This window comes from Protopterus annectens, chromosome 3.part0, assembly GCF_019279795.1.
Source record: "Protopterus annectens isolate FY-2018-M chromosome 3.part0, PAN1.0, whole genome shotgun sequence".
NCBI lineage: Eukaryota > Metazoa > Chordata > Ceratodontiformes > Protopteridae > Protopterus > Protopterus annectens.
Genome location: NC_056731.1, coordinates 1,167,239,142 through 1,167,258,937, shown reverse-complemented (window position 1 = coordinate 1,167,258,937; position 19,796 = coordinate 1,167,239,142). Strand labels below are relative to the sequence as shown.

General features: G+C 36.3%; 1 protein-coding gene across 1 annotated transcript in view; it reads left to right on the top strand.

The window, feature by feature from the left end:
• Nucleotides 1-19,796, top strand: part of CALB1 (calbindin 1) — a 304,441-nt gene that overhangs the window by 87,691 nt on the left and 196,954 nt on the right. The window lies entirely within an intron of this gene.

The window sequence follows — 19,796 nt, the reverse complement described above, 5'->3', positions numbered from 1 at the left end:
GATAACATCAATAGGTCCCACATTAGGATTAGACAGGGAAATTGTAAGTCTAAACTAATTATATATTTAGCTAAATGTTCTGTTTGTTCAGGTTTTTATATAGGTAAAACCGAAAGGCAGTTTCATAAGCGTATTTATGCTCATATGTACAGCATAAAAAAGAAGGATGAAAAAAAACGCATTATACAGGCATATAAAAATGTGGGGGGACAAACAAAATTTTAAGTTTGCAATTTTGGACACTATTAAAATTGAACCTAGGGGGGGTGATTATAAAGGTTTGCTATCTTATAAGGAAATGTGGTGGCAACTGTACATAGATGCCTCTTCACCCCCAGGGCTCAATGATTTTATTTCCATTAGACCATTGTTGAACTAACTAAATCAGTATTAGCAACATTTGGACAGTTTGCAATAGATTTAATGGAAAATATTTTTTATTGATTGATTTTATAGATCGTCCTTTTAATTATATAATTTGGATAATGTAGGGTCTGTTTATATGTCAAATACTGGTTTGGTTTTGACATTTTTACATCTGGATATGCAGGTTCATGCCACAAGGATCTGTACCTTTAAATAGCGACCACTTTGGCGCCAAAATGTTTATTTAAACTGCAATTGTTTGTTTTAAAAAATTAGTTCTGATGAAGCCCGTGTTTGTAACGAGTGAAAGCGCTTAACTTGTTCATCTGTTGGTTCTTAATAAACGTTGGATTTTATGGGCAACTTGGTTCTCTATTAACTGTTATTCCAGAGGACAACTGTTTTTTATTTGGATATGTTCAGGCGTCTCAAGACAGCATAGCTTTTGGCGTTTTTGTTTTGGTTTTTTCAGTTCTGTTGTATTTGCGAACGCCAAATCACGTTTACATTTCTATCAAAAATGGAAACAAGACCATTATCACTTACATAAAAGAACAAAGATTTTTTTTTTTTTTTTTTAGCAGAACCACCGAACAATAACAACTCTCTTATAGAAAGATTGATAGGAACTGTATACGAACATCCAGACATTCCACCCCAAATCATATCTTATGTAAACTATCTGGAATTTGTTTAAGCATAACAATGACAAAACAAACACTCATGTTAATATAGTAATATACAGATTTTTCAGCTCTGACATAATGCTATGTTTTGAAAGGTTAACCTGAACAAAACACTTTTTTTTTTTAAAAATTAATGTTTGAAGATGTTGACGTTTGTCTATTTTTAATGGATCTTCTAGCCTTAATTTGACATTACAAATATTATTTGATATTCACCCATGTTATATGTATTTCATGAGCTATGTTTTATATTCACTCCTGTTATATGTATTCATATGAGCTAATACTGTAAAAAGCAAAGAAATGTCAGCATCTCTAATGCGTAGATGTCAGTGTATACAAGTCAGAATTGTTATTTCCATACCCTTTGAAATAGGTGATATTTTTGAGAAGTAAAACATGTTTTTAGTCTGAATGTTATACCAACACAATAAGGACATGATTCTGAAATGTACTGAGTTTGTCATGTAAAACACATCATAGTTAGTTTGTTGTGAAGCATATGATACAAAACAGAGAAGTCCAATTGCTATGGAGGCCTCTTTGTGGTCTTTACCAATGTAGGACGGCATCTCTGAAATATTTTGAAATTTTCTTGTAAAATTCTCAGGAAGGTGTCTCTTCATGGTTATTAGTATAGGACTATAGCTATAGAACAGATTGAAATTTTCAAGCAAAATTCACAAGAAGGTGTCATTAATGTTAGCTATGCTCTACATTTAGTTTGCGATTTTAGGTATTAGAATTTCTACCAGCTTCATCTTTCTGTCAGATGTGCATTTTTTACTTTTTTGTGCATATCTACTTTTCTGTGGTTTTTAACATTTTTCAGTGACAGTGTCACTCTTATTGAGAAATGTATTTGGTTTACTTTTGATTCCATGCTGTCTGAACAGATATATGTTCTGAGAATCTTCAGTATCCCTATCTATAGAGAAGTCATATATGTATCATTTACATAAACCAAAACACAATAAAACATAACAGAAAGCACATTGAAATGTTGATTCAAACCTGGATTTTTTGCATACATAGAGGATGTAATATTCAAATTGCTTCTTAACAGTTCTTAATAAAAAAAATCTGGGAATTATAATTTGGAACTGTTAAAAGGTTCATATGTTCATAGATAGTTACTAGGCTATACAGCTGCAGGAATCTTAAAAGCCTAGGCTTATATTCTCAGGATAGTTTTTAACCCTTATATTTTGTGTACAAATAACCCAGAGGTGAGCAGAAAAAGGATATGTTGAGACATTGGCTTGATGCCCCTATGTATGAGGGACCTGGGTGGTAAACTGGGGGTGGCTTTGCAGTTTCCCATCCATTCATCCAAATTACATTTGAATAAAGTAAGAGAAGTACTTCCATAGAAAATGTATTTTCTGTGATGCATACATATCCCTCCAACGTGTTCTATTAATGTTGCAAAAGAAACTGAGATCCCTTGAGTAGGTATTCATGCTATCATTGCACTTGTGAATGCATAACAGGTCTGATAGGATAGGGTATGGTGTGGCAAATATGTGGGGCAGAGGTCACCACTTAGAAGCCTGTATAAGATGGTCTGAATAGTTTTTATGATTTAGTCCTTTGATCTTTTTAGAGAGAAAGCATTGTGGTCACTCCAGGTGTAGCAAGTCCTTGGACAGGTACACATTAAATGGGGTGTTATTCAATGATCAGCCTGATGAGAGCCAAGTACAATGGAATGATTCTATTCCTGGGCCTGGACACCACACCTTTTGATATAAACTGGGTGATGAAAAAGGACTTCCTCACAACAGAGGATATGTGGTAATAGAAGGACAGTTCATTGTTGACATAAGTTTCACGATCCCTGACTGTTGGATCAACTTCCAATGGTGTATTGTCAATGTGATAGTTACAAAGGAAATTGTGCTTGCCTAAGGATGCAATTTTACATTTTTTGGCATTTAGTTTTAGTCAGTGATTTTGACAACAGCTATTGGTTTAGGAAAAACCTTCTTGGAGGATGTTGATGTTCTCTGCGGAATTTTGCTGTCATCTGCAAACTTGGTCAGACATAAGCCCTTAGCATCCATTTTCATCTCCAAAAGGTAAGTGCCAAAGAGAAATGGCCCAAGGGCTGAGCCCAGGGGTACACCACTAGTGAATGGACTTTTTCCTGGGTTATATTTGTGAGCCAGTTTGCTACCCAAAGAGTTACAGAAGGATTTACATTTAGTTGGGAGAGTTTATCTATGATATCTGAGAGTGAAATGGAGTCAAATGCCTTGGTGAGGTCTAGGTATGTGGTCTGTACTGATTTGCCCTTCTCTTTTGCTTCAGTAACCTTCTCAAAAAGTTGAACAGGTTAATTAGGCAGGACCTGCCCCTTGATAAATCTAATCCGCTGTGGGTCAAGAGTTTGTAGGTTATGTATGCCCGTATTTATTAATTCCATAATGATCCTTTCCATAGTCTTACAGATAAGGTTGGACAGGCTTATGGATCTATAATTATCCAGGTCCATTGATGATTGTTTCTGTTGTCCATTCATAACAAGCCATGTTTCAGGCTAACTTGCATCAGCCTGGTATGTTAACTGGCCCCATAGAAATAATGTTCTTGGCCTTGGATAGGCCTGGCAGACTTATTCATGGGAAATTTGAAAAGGATGCAGATGCAGGTATGTAATCTGGGAATGGGGTATGGAGTTTGAACTAAGTTTGTATGCTACTATATTGGCTATGCTTCTGAATCTGAGAATGTTATATCCGTTGCTATTATCTGCAATGTTGTGCAATGTTTCTGAAATTTCTAACAGTTATCTGCAGACATGGTCAGAAATGGTTATCACTCAACTGGGTGACTATTTTGACTTCATATCTGTCTTTGCTTGATTTAATCAGGGTCTGGAGCTTCTTGTTATGTTTACCAAGAGAATTATTGGCATCTTGAGAGTAAAATTTATTTATGCATGATTTGATTTTTTTTCATTTATTATAGAGCCTGTTCCACCATAGAGGGTTACTTTTAGATCTGCTATTGCTTTTACTTCTAATGGGGAACAGATTCATCTACGCAGCTATTTATATGCTAGTATAATTTGTTGGTAAAAGATTCCACATAAACAGTGGTGTTGTCAAGATGGAAGAGGCTTTCAAATTTAAACAGGTCATCACTCAGTTTTAGTACATTAGTCTTTGCATAATCGCTGAATAACGAGGTATTGAAATATACTTCCAGCTTCAGTCTTAAGAACCAGGTAACAGATTTCTGTTCTGATTTGACCAGGGAACAAGTTACAATTAGATGGGAACAAAGCTGCCCTATATTAGTAAGGACCAAATCCAGGATTTTATCATCCCTGGTTGGGGTGTTGACTAACTGGTTGAGAGAGTCTAGAAATTTCGGGCATACATGTTTAAGGATACATAACTCTCCCAGTTAATGAATGGTAGATGAAATCTCCTAAGAGAATGGTGTTTGTTTAAATGCCTAGGTACTTTATAGTAGTTAGGTAGAAGATTTGGTAGAGGGGAACATAGAGGGAGTCCTAAAGTTAGCTAGGTGGACAGTAGTCTCTCCTTTGATAATCACATTGCCACAGTAGTCAGGAAATCTTATATGTGGCCCAATCACGCCAAGCTACACACTCTAGGAACCTAAACCCTGTCACCACAATAAACATGACATGCTGGAGGGGTAGATTCATGCCCCAGAGACTTCCTATAATCTGGAACAAGCTACCCATCTATGTCAAGCAAAGCTCCTCGTTAGCACTCTTCAAGAAAAGTCTTGATGAGTGGATGGGAAATAGGAAATACACCCTGGGGATCAATTCTGTGGCTCTGCTCAGCAGGGGCACAGGAAATTAACTTTCTTGGGTGGCGTAAGCCAGAGAACCTTGTTGGCTAGGTTTATTAGGCCCTTGGGCCAATAGCCTAGTACCTTCCTATGAACCTATGAACTTATGACAGGATAAGGGGTTTTGTTAATACTAATTTGGATATGAAGGAGTTCCAGTTTGTTACCTTATTTAACAAATCTGGAGGTGATTTTTTTTTTTTGAGAATATAGATACGCCTCCATCTTTAAGGTCTTTATTTAATATTATGGGCCTGAACATGTAGTAGTCATTGAAACTACACACTGATAGATTGATTTCATTGTTGTTGAACAAGGTTTCTATGGTGATGTATATATCAATGTTTTTCAGGATAAGGAATGCTTGTAGGGAATAGATTTTTTTTGTTAAGGTTCCTAGCATTGAGCAACAATACCTTTATGTCATCCAGATTCTGTTGTTATGTTGGAAGCTTTAGAAGACTGGCATCACCTAAAAAAGACAGTATGAGAGTGGGCAGTATTAGCCAATGCACAAAAGCCTTAGGGTGAATACGTGCAGGCCATCCCTTGCAAAGCAGTTAGGACTGCCTACCATCCCCTCCCTGGCTGATATAAGTCATACCCCTTAGAATGATACTAAAAGCTAAGCCATTTGTTGAAACAATCATTTTTTGTTCATAATGTAGCATTATTCTTGGAATGTTGAAATGCTACTCAATGTTAGAGTCATACCTGCCTCAGACACATATTCTGAAATCTACATCATGACTCCCTTCATGCAGTTCAGGGAGGTACATCTGAGGTCATGTATACCCACCTGCATTATGACTGCGACATATGTGTACTTGGTGTGCAAGGATTTCAGTGAATACATGATATGATGAATCCTGGCACCTACATGCACTATTACTGTGTCTTATGTGTACTTGTAGTACAAGGACTTGAGTGCATGTATGATGTGGTGAACCCTGACACCTAAAAGGCAAAAAGGCAACTGACTATCACCCTCTCCTTGCACAGCCTGATGAGTGGTGCATTGGTGTGTCTCACTATGCCGTCACCCATGACTAGGTTATTGGATTGTGTGGAAGTTGCTTTATAGGTTTTTGAACTGAATCAGTGTGACTCTTAGATGTATGTTTCATGGTGGGTACTGCCTGTGTTGTCTGTTTTTGAGGTTGCTGAGGGTACTTGTTTCTTAGGTTACATTAAGAAGGCATTTGTGATTTAGGTAGGTTACCTTTAAGAGCCTCAGCATATGTAGGTCTATGTTTGAAGTCTGAGCTGTGTGTGATTGGTTTAGTCCCTATGCTACATGCATTTGTATGGTACTGACAGCCTATATTTTATCTGACATGGCTTTGTGTGAGAGTTTTGCCTCCAATAAGATTATACAGCTACATCTCTCACACTGTGTCAGTTTGTTTAAGTACTGGGTAGTTATCAGTAAACATAAGACAATTGCTACACTGTCTAAAGTTGCCAATTTCAACCAAGCTGGCTACATAGATTGTAGAAAAGTGCAAAGCCACAGTTGTAGGTGCTTACAAATGTAGGCTGAAAGAGAAACAGTGCATGTGAGATTTGGAGTTGATTACTGAAGGTGCTATCTGTCTGGTACTATAGACAATGCTCGTCTCAACACAGCTGCACTCAACTAGGAATCCCTGATTCCTTGCTCCTTCTCTCACCAGATGCAAAGGAGTAGCATTAGTCCCAAGATGCTTCCTGAGAAGGAGTATTAACCCAGATGTTACTGGCTACAGTACATCTGCTATAACACTGGACAGAATTTACAGCAGCTAAATGAGACAGAAAGCCAAACTGCACAAAGGGCCTGAAGGGGTTCTCACCACACTGCAACCAGACCAACCAGAAACCAGCAGGAATCAATGTCCTTTGATTCCTCTGTCACCAGGAGCAAAGTAGTTTTGTTTATTTATTTATTGTATTTGTTTACCGGGAAAGTCCACTGGGCCTAAAATAGCCCATTTTCTGTGAAGGCCCAGGGAGAAAAGCTCCGACAAGAACATAGATGCAAAAAAAAATTATAAACATTAATTGGTACAGAAGCAGAAACAGTGTTACACATAGTGGTTATAATAATATATACAGAATATATACATAAGTCTGGAATTTAGTTGGTTTGATTACAGTAGCATATACAGAATATATACATAAAAGCAGGAATTTAGTTGGTTGCCAGATGAATTCAGAGTGGTAGAAATGGAGATAAATTAATCAGCATTATTGTACCAGTATCAACAAGTGATGAAAGAAACAAATAATAAATATGGAGAAAGTATCATCAGTCACTAGTAGTAAAAAGCATAGGAATTTAGTTATAATATAAGGAGAATGAAGAGGTTAGGTTATAGAACAGGTACATAGCCAGGAAGAGTTGAGATGATTTTTCAGTATTTGTTTGAAGGTGGAGGTGCTGCCCATGTTTCTTATAGAAGCAGGAAGTGAGTTCCATAGTTTGGCGATAGTGAAGGAGTAGAGCAGTTGACCAGCTGAAAAGGTGGGCTTTTCTACTTTTAGAAGTAGATGATTTTCAGATCTTAGTTGCCTGCTGGGCTGGTATTTGGCAAGTAGAGTTGAGAGAGCAGGACAGTCTGTGGGTCTGTAGATTATTTTGTGTGCTGTAGTTAGCTGGGTGAATGAGAGATGGCGGGGAGTTCCAACCAGCCTAATTGTTTCAGTGAGTTACAGTGGCGGGATGAGAATTTGGCCTTGGAGGCAAATTTGGCTATTCTGTTGTAACACATATCAAGTTTGGATTTTGTAGAATTTTGGATATTAGTGAGGAGAGGGGCACCATAAAGGAGACCGAGTAATAAAAATGTAGTTGCAAGGGTTTGTCTAGTAGAGAGGCTAAGAAAGTGCTGGTGCCTATACAGCATACCAAGCTTTTGGTATTTTTTTTTTATGTTACTGTTTATGTGTAGGTCAAAGTTTAGGTTTTCATCTATAATAATGCCTAATAATTTAGTGTGTGGGGCAACTTCTATAGTGGTATTGTCTTGGGTATGTATACTGAAGATTTTTTTTATCTAGGGGAGTGGTTTTCTTAGAGGTAAAAATTACTAGTTTAGTTTTTTTTGGATTTAGGGCAAGATGATTGTTAAACACCCAAGATTCAGTAGCGGTGAGGGTATTCTGGGTGATCTACTGGAGTTCAGAGCTGAAATTTGCAGTGAATATTATTGTAGAGTCATCAGCACACTGGATTACTGAGCATTGTGGGAGAGTGGTATGAAAGTTGTTAATAAAGATGATAAATAAGACAGGGCCAAGTATGGAACCTTGGGGTACCCCTGTGAAAGTACTGAGGAAGGGAGAGTAAGACTGTTGCCATTTGGTTGATTGCTCCTATTAGAGAGATAGCTATTGAACCATTGTAGGGTAGGTAGGGAAATGTGGAGGTTAGATAGTATAGAGAGGAGGATAGTGTGGGAAATGGTATCAAAAGCTTTGGAGAGGTCAAGGAAAAGAGAAGCGATTATTTTACAAGAATCCTGTGCCTGGTTAACTGTATCAAGGAAGGAGAGGAGGGTTGTAGTGGTGCTGTGCCCTTGTCTGAAACCATGCTGAATGGGTGACAGAATTTGATTTTCAAGCAGGTGGTTCAGGAGTTGGGCATGGATGCATTTTTCCAGTATTTTAGAGAGAGGTGAGAGAATAGCTATGGGTCAAAAGTTTGTGGTGTCTGTGTTGGTGCTGCCTTTGTGTAGCTTTAGTCCTAGGCTGGCTCCTTCAAATAATCATTTTTGGTGTTGGCTAAGTCATTTAACCATTATCATTGTGTACATGTTTGGTGATGGTATATTTTACATTTTCAGTGACAGGAGGCATCAGCTGTGAAGATAAATACGCATGCACATGTGTGTGTTTTACTGATTATGTAAGCAGAACATAGATCATGGCTATTTTCAGGAAAGTTTCCATCCTAAAAAATAAATTCCAAGAACACAGGTTAAAATACACACCAGCTATAGACAAAATTAATGGTAAAAGGACACTGACAACACAGTAGACCACAAGAGTAAAATTATTTAATAAAAACACTCAAAATACACATTAACCATTTTTGTCAGGATGTGATTTCAGAATCTATAACATCATGTCCTATATTCTGTTTAAAGGTATTTCAACCAATCACATTGCATTATTTCAGCCATGCTTAGATGAACAAATTACATACTTAGAAAATGTAATACTAAAACCAAATTTTAAAAATAGAACAATTTATAAAACAATTAAAAGCATATAAATATATAAAAAACAAATACAATATATAAATTCAATTATAAATGTATAAACTGATTATATTTTTGTATTACAATGTATTAATAATTTATCATTTATAATTTGGCTGCCCTTATATTTAACATACTACTTATGGAAATCCTATCATTAATTCCTAGACTTACATCAGCATTTAATGTAATTTTTCATTTTAGTTCACACAGTTCTAAAATATCCTCCCATTGTCTACCTCTAGGATCTTGCACTACTTTCTCCAAAATAAAGAACTGAAACATTTTACAATCATCACATAGCACTGCATGTTTGCTTAATATATTATTCAAATCCATTTTTGTTAACAACATAAACATGATATATTATACCCTCTTATATACTTATACAATAGTACTTGGCCCATGTATTATACCATATCTCTCCTTCAAAATAAATATAATTATTAGATAATACAATATCCATAAATTCACACAGAACATTAATCTCATGATTACACAAAAATTCTGCTCTGGTGATCATATCCCTAAGCCAGTCTTTCCCAATATAATGCTGCTAGAAGAGAATAAATCAAATCTCAAATCTAGAATAACAAATATTCTGTTTATAAAATTCTGTAAAAATATGACAAAGAAAATCCCATGAATCTTTCTGTAAATAATTAAAATTCTTAAAAACTGATTTAATATATATATATATATATATATATATATATATATATATATATATATATATATATCACCAATGGTTGTGTTATTGATCCATCTGTTTTCACTATAGGGCTCGTAGGTGGATTTATAACATTTTTATGCATCTTAGTTAAACCAAAAATCATTGGTGCCTTCAGTTTAACTACCCTTAAATATCTACATATTTCAGGAGAATTTTTGGTTTGAAGTAACAGATCATCTAACATCAAATTAATTTCACAATAAAGCACACTCAAGTCATTCAAAGAAAATATTTAATAAGTACCATTATCATTTAAAAATACTAAAAATCTTATTATAATCTTTATCGGGTTTTAAAAGTTTAATATTCTTCTTATTTGAAAATTCATATAGTAATCCCATGAGATTCATTTTCAGCTTAGGCTCATGTAACTCATATATAGCTCTAATATCATCCTTGTCCAACCATCAAACAAACCTAAAACCAGATGTAAGCCAAGTTATATGTGCTATTCCTTGCTAACACATTCCTTGAAGTTGAAACATGATTAGCAGCTAATAAGCTGAAATTTAATTTGTGAACAAATTAATTCAATTCTAAAATAGTATCTACTGTATCAATTTTACCTGCTGGAGCAAATTTTAGACCTTGAGACAATAATGAAAAATATCCATCATGGATATCAGCAAAGGAATTATAATTGTGAATGGTAAAATTTTTTTTGTAAAAATCACATTGCCTGTGGTAGCCCAGTTTTACATTTGTTTGAAGGGTTGGTTGAGGAGGATAGTAGAGCTGTATATAGGTTACATAAGCCTAAGCTGAAAATGAATCTCACAGATTATGAAATTACCATAAGAATGTTTTAGCTTTTGGTATAATCATTAAAGGAAAATACCTATCTGAAAAAAGAAGTGTTATATACGCTTACTGTGGTATATCTCTTCAATCTGCTCAGCCAGCTTAATTTCATATTGATAGTAGTTGTAGGTACCATATTTCTTTCCATAATCCAAAAATGTGTTGAATGTATACATATTTTTCATCACACAGACAAATTCATGGATACATCTGACTGCTCTCATAATTTCACCTTGTTTTATTGTTGTATTATAAATCATCACTTGGTCTGTGCTTTGGCCTGCTGTTATGCCTTATGCCACATATTTATCTTTTGGCCTGTGAATGTTATAAAGTACATACACGTTTTTTTTTTTTTTTTATTTTGCCTTGCATATCACACTATGGGTATCTTTTTGGTAGTGTTTGGCAATAAATGAGGTGCTGCCACCAACAGACAAACTTGTTTTCCAAGAATGAGCATTCCTGTCCTTTATAGATTTACCATGACAAAGACCTCTGTCTTTACTTGATGAATATTTCAGACAGAGTTTCAGCTTCAGTAGAAGTAAATAAATGTATACTTTCACTTAAAAGGATCCTAACAAATTAATCACAGTGCCCCGTATGGTTAGCCCTGCTATGAGCTGCTTGTGTTGTGTTACACTGCTCAAATAGTGTTTCTAAATAAAGAGAATGGCATGACTTGTTTTATATGTACATTTTACTAGACCTTCACACACAGACAGTAAAGTTCCACATATAGTCTCCAGTGCTGTTATCCAATGAAATTACACATATGTTTTGTTATTTATGCCAAATTAAAACCTGTTTAACTGAATGAAGCCAAGCTGCTTTCAAATAGGGGAAATGACTCAGTTATAGAAAACATGTTTTTTGCTCTGTTAACTGCAACTTTTTATTAGGAATTATACAATAAAGCTAATTATCTATTCCAAAATGTGTACTCTGGACACTGGCCAACTCAAACAACACGCCCATTGTAAATTGAGCATATCCAGATAAAAAGAAATCCAGCCACAAAAGGTATTTCAGCAACAGGGCCCAATATTCAGATATCCAAGTCTTTCAACAACAAAACAGAAAATATAATGAAAAAGCAGGAACATCATATCAATTCACTGACACTATATGTTTCCCTGACCCACCTCACACGTAGGAACAGACATTTCTCTAATTCACATCTAAAGTTGATAGACCAGTTTTTTCCTCGACATTTCATGAGCAATTTGAGAGAAACCTCAAACGTTTGTTGTACTACTTTCATACTGTTAAAGTAACCAAGACACCAACTCCTTTTAACAAAAATAAAACTCTTCCCTTCTTTCAACATTACCATGTGAATCCTCTCTTAGTTTACATTTGTTGCCAGGCAAACAGAAACAAACATACAAAATCATATTTGCAACTGCTATAACAATGGCTGTTCTATATATTTTTTTATGAATGTTGGCTATTGTCACCAAAGAGTCACATCTAATGTTAACAACTGCTTCCTACTTCCTACTTTTTTTAGCATTCCTTAAACTCATAGTGCTTCTAACCCAAAAATCAGAGTGTGACCCTGTAACCCCCCCCCATAAACTCTTGGACTCCTGATATCCTTGTAATACCCATACTAGCCGTTTTGTTGCATTAATTTAGCTTTTTCTGGATGACTAACAAAAATCAGTTTCTGTGCTAATGAATCATGGACAGTTCCAAAAATAATGTGGTGGGGTGGTCACACAGGCCCAAAATCAGTGACATTTTTTAAACATTACTGTAATTCACTTACAAAAGTATAAACATCTAATGCCAAACAGTATTAACTGACCGAAGTCTTCTATCATTTATTACAAACTCAGAAATAGTATGGGAAACAGGGCAACAAAGTGCAAGGAAAATCAGGTACATTCTGCAAAATCAGAGACATATGAGATGTATGTCTTTCTGAAATAGAACTACAGTTTCAGTGACCTGAAACTTTAAATTTTACAGAAACATATACCTCTCAGCTGTTTCCAAACATTCTGATATTACCTCTTTTTTCCCAGTTCCCTGTAAGGCACAGACTTAGAGCATGCACAGTATACCTAGTATGATAAAGACTAGCAGAAATCAGAGGAGTAACACTAAAGTCCTGTTATGCAATGATATTATTTAGAAAAAAATTAGACTTTATTATCATACAATGACATTACTTAAAAATCTACTGCTGTGTGTGAGCAATGCAGGACTTACCCACAGCTGGCTTTTGTTTAATCTCCTGGGCCTCACTCTCATGATCAAACCACACCATCTGTAGGTAAATCCTACATTACCAACAACACCCAGTCATGGATTGCTAGACTTTTTTTTCAGTCTAAAAGATGATTTTCTGGAAATGTCATTGCTCTTCAAGTGCAGAAAGTGATGATGTGCTGAGAGCACTGAGCTTATGGACAGGTGTCTTTGAAATTTTATTTTATTGGCAGTTAACAGGAATAGGCTTAAAAAAACATATATATATATATATATATATATATATATATATATATATATATATATATATATATATCTAAATTAGACAGTGGTTTACAAGCTATGTGGGACATTTTTTATGTGCTCAGAGTATGTGTTGCGTATATTTTCATTTCAGCACAAATTTGGGTTATCCATTTCCGACCCATCAAAAGTGTTATTAATCTATGCAGTGGTGACTGATAATACAGAGGATTATGATCAACTTGCCAGTTATACCTAGTTATTATGTGTTCCAGACACGGATGCCAAGAAATTCACATCGAGAGCGAAGCTTGAGAGATGAATCTTAGTATCCATGTCAAAAACACATAATTTAGGGTTATTATCAGTGAGATAATCATAATTCTTTGTAGTGCATGGTGTTTTATCTCCTCCATTTGCTACTAGTTATGGGTAAAAATTGTGATGTGTTTTACCGGCTTTCAAAGCCATAACGCTTAACAGATGCTGTCAGAAAGGCAGTTTTTTGAGGCATTCCTCCCAGGGCCACCCTTAGGTATACTGGTGCTCTAGGAAAAAAGGCTGTATAGCACCCCATCCAACTACCCACTCCATCCTGGCCTACTCACACCATCCAGATGACTTTTTCCTTCCTTCAATTTTTTCCCCTGCAGTTATTTATCTACCCAGGCAAGACCATGCTATAACTATGAAGGGAAATGAAGGAAACAACTGAATTTAGCCAGGGTTCTAGCTATGTGTTTGTGTAAGTGTGTGTGCATGCGTGCGTGTGCGTGTGTGTGTGTGTGTGTGTGTGTGTGTGTGTGTGTGTGTGTGTGTGTGTGTGTGAGTGTGTGTGTGTGTAAAATATTTGCATATATTTATAAAATGGGCAAGGAAAACCAATCAATTAAATTGCTAGTTACCTGTCCATTAAATCTGTTCCATGCATGGGAAAAAGCTGTCATGGGCCATATCAGCTTCAGTGCCATTCATTGATTTCTACTCCCTCACAGATTTCAAAATCGAACAAACTGCCTCCATCTTGGCAAGTCATTTAACAGAAAAAAATGTGAAAGGTATAAATACTCCAAAAACAAAAAAAACAAGCCAGTAAACCATTACAAAGCACTCCAAACACCAGAAATACACACCCCAAATCAAATACCTTACTATATTTGCATGAAAGGTAATAATAAAAAGGAAATAGAATAAAGCAGGAGCAGGACTATGGCACAAACTAAAAACACTTTAACATAACAAAAACATTAAAATTTATAATTACACTACCAGAGCAGGAACAGAAAAAGGCATCCATTAATGTAAAAAGAAGACTATATATATATATATATATATATATATATATATATATATATATATATATATATATATGTGTGTGTGTGTGTATATATATATATATATATATATATATATATATATATGCACACACACACACACACACACACACACACACACACACACACACACACACACATATATATAAAACGTCCTGCATGTACCAAAGGTGTAGAAGATAAAGCTCTGAATATGGGTCAGGCAACCTAAGTTTGAAAAAAAATATAGATATATAATTTCATATTCCCACCATCTTTCTAGCAGCATTTTTTCCCGCCCAATATGCTTTTTTTTAATGTTTTACTGCAGAGTTTTCTGTTCTACTCAGATAGATAAAAAGATTGCTGGTAAGTCACCAAGATAGACACCTGTAAAATAAATACTTTAATCAGGATCAGAATCCAGTCTGGATTATGACGAAAACATATGAATGTTGTGGCATTAATGTCTGGAGTGTTTCCTGATTAAAGTATTTATTTTACCGGTGTCTATCTTGGTGACTTTCCAGCAATCTTTTTATCTGTTATTTGTGGCTTTAAGATTGAGTTTTCCAGTATTTTCTTGGTTTTGGCTGTTCTACTCAGACACAAATTGGTTTATTTCCCCAGTGGGAAAAATAATATGTGATGTGTTACTATCTCCCTGCAGTGTTCTTCAGACACTTCCAAGTTCTACATGTTTTTTTTTTCTTTTTCTTAAGCAAAGAGCCTTTGTCTGACTCATACACAAATATATATTTCCCCTACTATGAAAAACATTTTATTTACTGCAGTCTGTTTTTCATGCAGTCCCCAATACTGCATTCTCATTAGAGTATAATCAGGAACCTTTATGTTTCAGTCATACAAAGCCCATGGATTTCTACCCTACAGGTGCATTACTGTATGGCCCTAGGTGTCCTGTCAAGCAATTTCCAGTACTGTACAGTTGCTATAATATAATCAGGAACCTTTGTTCCACTTATATATAGTAAATGTATTGCTTCCTCTACGGAAGACAGTCTTTGATATGTTACTGTATGATCCCCATTTTCTTGTTAGGTTGTTCACAGTATTGCATGGTTGTTAAAATATTATCAAGAGCCTATGTATAACACAAACACAGCCATAAAGCAGACACACTAAAAGCCAGGCTGCCTCTACAGAATAAGATACTACATTTCTGAATCTGCTAGACAAAACACAGCCACTTTTCTACTCTCCACCCAATTATTATATGCCTCTCCTGTCCTAGCCATTCTCAGCTCCTCTCTATTACCAAACTAGAACAATGCTACAATAAAGTAGTCAAATTTGTAACTAACCAACAATATAGATCACTTCACTGCCTCTCTCTAAAACAACTAAACTAGCTCAAACTAAATAATTCTTTGTTGTACTCACAATTAATTAAAGCCTTCAAGCTACTGCACCACCCTGAAAAATTCCCCATCTCTTCACTCCATCATTCAATCCTACACTAAGAGACTTCTACACTCCACTGACAAATCATTTCTCCCCACAACTAAACAACAATGCAGGATACTCCCTGTATTTACATTGTATTACCAATAGCTGGAATACCATCCCACTCCACTTAAGAACAGCCTGCAACCTGAAAGACTTTAAATGCCAAATGAAGCAACATCTGACAGATAAATGGCTTAGCACCTGCACTGCCCGAGTTAAACTGTTACTAATACAGCTATATGAATTTGTGCCACAAGGTCTCTACTGCACAAAACATAATGTAGTATTATCACAACTATACCCTCCTCTACCATCTCATCTCCTTTATCTTCCTTGCACCTCCTGCCCTCCTTCCTTTCTCTGGCCTGCTCTAACTGTAATATCTTAAAAAAAGTATTCATATGCAACCCATGTTAACTGTTATTTTTAATAAAAGCTGTAAATGATGTACCTGATGTCAATGATGACTGACTAATGTAACTGTTGCCTATGAATGAAATTGACTGTAACTGATGAAACAATGTAAATTATGTCCATGATGTCTGCTTAATGGAGTTTTTCTCCCCGGGCCTCCACTGAAAGAGGACAAAGCTTAGTCAAATTATCCCAATAACCAAATACCAATAAATAAATAATTTTATTGTGTGAATGGGGAGTGTTTATCTCACTCATACATAGCAAACATTTTGTTTCCACCACAGAACACTGTCCTTGGGATCTCACCATTAGGTTGTAATGCCTCCAGCTGCAGTACTTTTTGTGGCAACTGCCACTGCTGTATAGTCAGCCTGCCTTTGTAGGTGCCTTTTTATTCCACTCACAACCATCAAGTATATTGCTTCCACTGACCAGCTTTTAATGTTTTGCTATTTCACCCAACTTTTGTTGTAACCCTTTGTTTGATATTTTTTTTTATTCTTTCAAGCATGTGTATTCTGATCACAGCCAACAGAATCAACTGTCTGGCCTCCTGTGAGAATTGTTATCTCTGAATACCTGTGGAAGGTGGCTGATATCATTCCAGCTGCTTCAAGCATATGTATCCTCACAACTATCCTCTCAGAAGAGAGAGGAAAGTGGCAACAAACACCAATATCAGTACTGCATTTGATCTTAATATTTTACAAAAGAGAGATTAAACAGGCCTTACTAATCACTTGGAGAGTTGAGTTCCTTATTTAGCATCACTGTACAGATTCTATACTTTGGCAATCTCCACAATCCATAATGGTTAGTTACATGCAAACATTGTTTGTTAACCAGTCTGTTTTACTAAGTGGAGTCCTTTTTTATATACAAAATTAACTAGAGAAGAAACACAAGAAGCACTTTAGTCATGTTCCTGTGTAATCCAGAAAAACTGTTTTAAATATGGTCTGATCTCCTAACATAACAAACAGGAGACACTGACAATCAGTGTTTAATATAACGGCAATTTATCCTTTCATCTAAGTTTCTGATCGTACACTGATATCTATGTCAACTTAAAGTTAAAATGGGATCTCTTCCACATATCACTGTGGCATTCCATACTGATAAAATACAGACACTTTGACTCCCTCTGATCCTCAAGTCTAATAGTACACTATTGAAACTCACTAAATAGTGACAGCAGCTAAACTACACTTTTCATGATGCTGGGCACCCACTCTTTCACTGGTTATGCATGGAGGCCCCATAAATGAAAGGTGCTCTGCCCCATAAACTCATTCCTGGTCATACAGAGGAAAAGCATTCCGTTATAGTAAAAAAATTCCAAAAGCTAGATTAAAATTTAACATTTTCAATGCATTCTCTTTATACATGAAGAAGTTAAATAGGGATGAGGAAGGCTGGGCTGGATTCCTGTGCACTAGAATTACAATACAGCATTCCTCTGCCTTGTTCTTTTTTAAGTGCATGTCCTCTCAGACAGTGCCATGAGGACTATTACCAGTGAAAGAGGCCTCACTCATCTGTGAGTTATCTGTTTCAACAATGGAAGGCATACAAGATAATAGCACATACTCTGACTGCTTAATATAACAGTGTCTGGAGCAGGGGTCATAAGTGTTAATAATGTCACAATCTTTAGCCAAGCAATAGTGTCACATAACTAAACATATAAAGACAAATTATCTGCCTGCTTATTTGGCATATCTGCCAACATGGTGTCAGCTGAAACTATTTGGGTATATAAAAGCACAATATATACCAATGTGTTGATAGTACTCCACCATTGCACCACCAAGTTAATTACAAAGATACTAAATAATCATATCAAATGATAAAATATATATTCCTACTAACTTGGACAACTACACTCAACTCAGTAAAGTAATCGGTATTAACACTACTTTCTACCATCACTACTGAATGTAACTATTGTTGGTCTCACACCATTACTGATTTACACAATAATGGGTATCATGAAACATGGCATAATACACACTTAGGGAAGTACCACATATATCTGAGTCCATTTGTTTGTAAATTGTATGATAGTATATATATATATATATATATATATATATATATATATATATATATAGGTTCATAGGTAGGTACTAGGCTATTGGCCCAAGGGCCTAAGTAAGCCTAGCCAACAAGGTTCCCTGGCTTACGCCGCCCAAGAAAGTTAATTTCCTGTGCCCCTGTCGAGCAGAGCCACAGAAGTGATCCCCGGGGTGTATTTCCTATTTTCCATCCACTCATCAAGATTTTTCTTGAAGAGTGCTAATGAGGAACTTTGCTTGACATAGATGGGTAGCTTGTTCCAGAGTATAGGAAGTCTCTGGGACAGGAATCTATCCCTCCAGCATGTCCTGTTTATTGTGGTGACAAGGTTTAGGTCCCTAGAGCATGTAGCTCAGAGGGATTGGGATTTCATTAGGTGTAGCATGTCCAACAGCTCTGTGTTTAACGTAGCTTTATATGTTAGGCAGAGATCTCATCCGAGTAGGCGATATGCTACAGAGTAAAGCTGGAGTTTTTTGAGACAGTCAGTGTAGGGCATCTGTTTGAGGCCAGTAATCCTCTCTGTGAGGTACTTCTGTTGCCTTTCCAGCTGCTGCAGATGTCGTGTGAGGTACATTCCAAAAGGGGCGTTGTACTCTATGATGGGTCTAATGAGTGCTGAGTAGAGGGGAACAATGACCTCTTTTTTCCTGGATGAGAACCCTTTTGTGATGAGGTGTGCCACATAGAAGGATTTCCTGACTACTGTGGCGATGTGATTATCAAAGGAGAGACTTCTGTCCACCTGGGTCCCAAGGTCTCTTATCACACATTCAGCACCAAGTAGACTGCCATTTATGTGGTAGTTCATGGGTACAGAGTTTTTACCAAAAGGATGACAGCTTGAGGCCATGCCTCTGACACCAGGCATCTGTTTCAGTAAGGCCCTTCTGTAGGATGTCCACATCATTTGAGGACTCAAATATGGCTCCTAGTTTGCAGTCATCTGTGAACTTCATTAGCCAGTGGCCTTCTGTGTTAGCCTGTACTTCAGAAAAGTAGATACCAAACAGGAGAGGTCTCAGGACTGAACCCTGTGGTACTCCACTTGTCACTGGTTTGAAGTCAGATTTGGAGTCTGCAACTTTTACAGTGTGGGTTCTGTCAGTGAGCCAGTTGGCAACCCATTTGTGGTGTAGGGATTTATATCTAGTTTAGTGAGTTTAGCTATAATTCCAGAATGGGGGATGGTGTTGAAAGCCTTGGCGAGATCAAGATAGGCTGTGTGAACCACCTTACCCTTGTCTACGGCTTTGGTGACTGCCTCAAAGAAGTTGATCAGGTTCAGAAGGCATGATCTGCCTTTCACAAACCCAAACTGGGTGGGGTCCAGAGTTTGGAGGTTACCAATGTCTTTGTTTATGAGTTCCATGATGATATGTTCCAT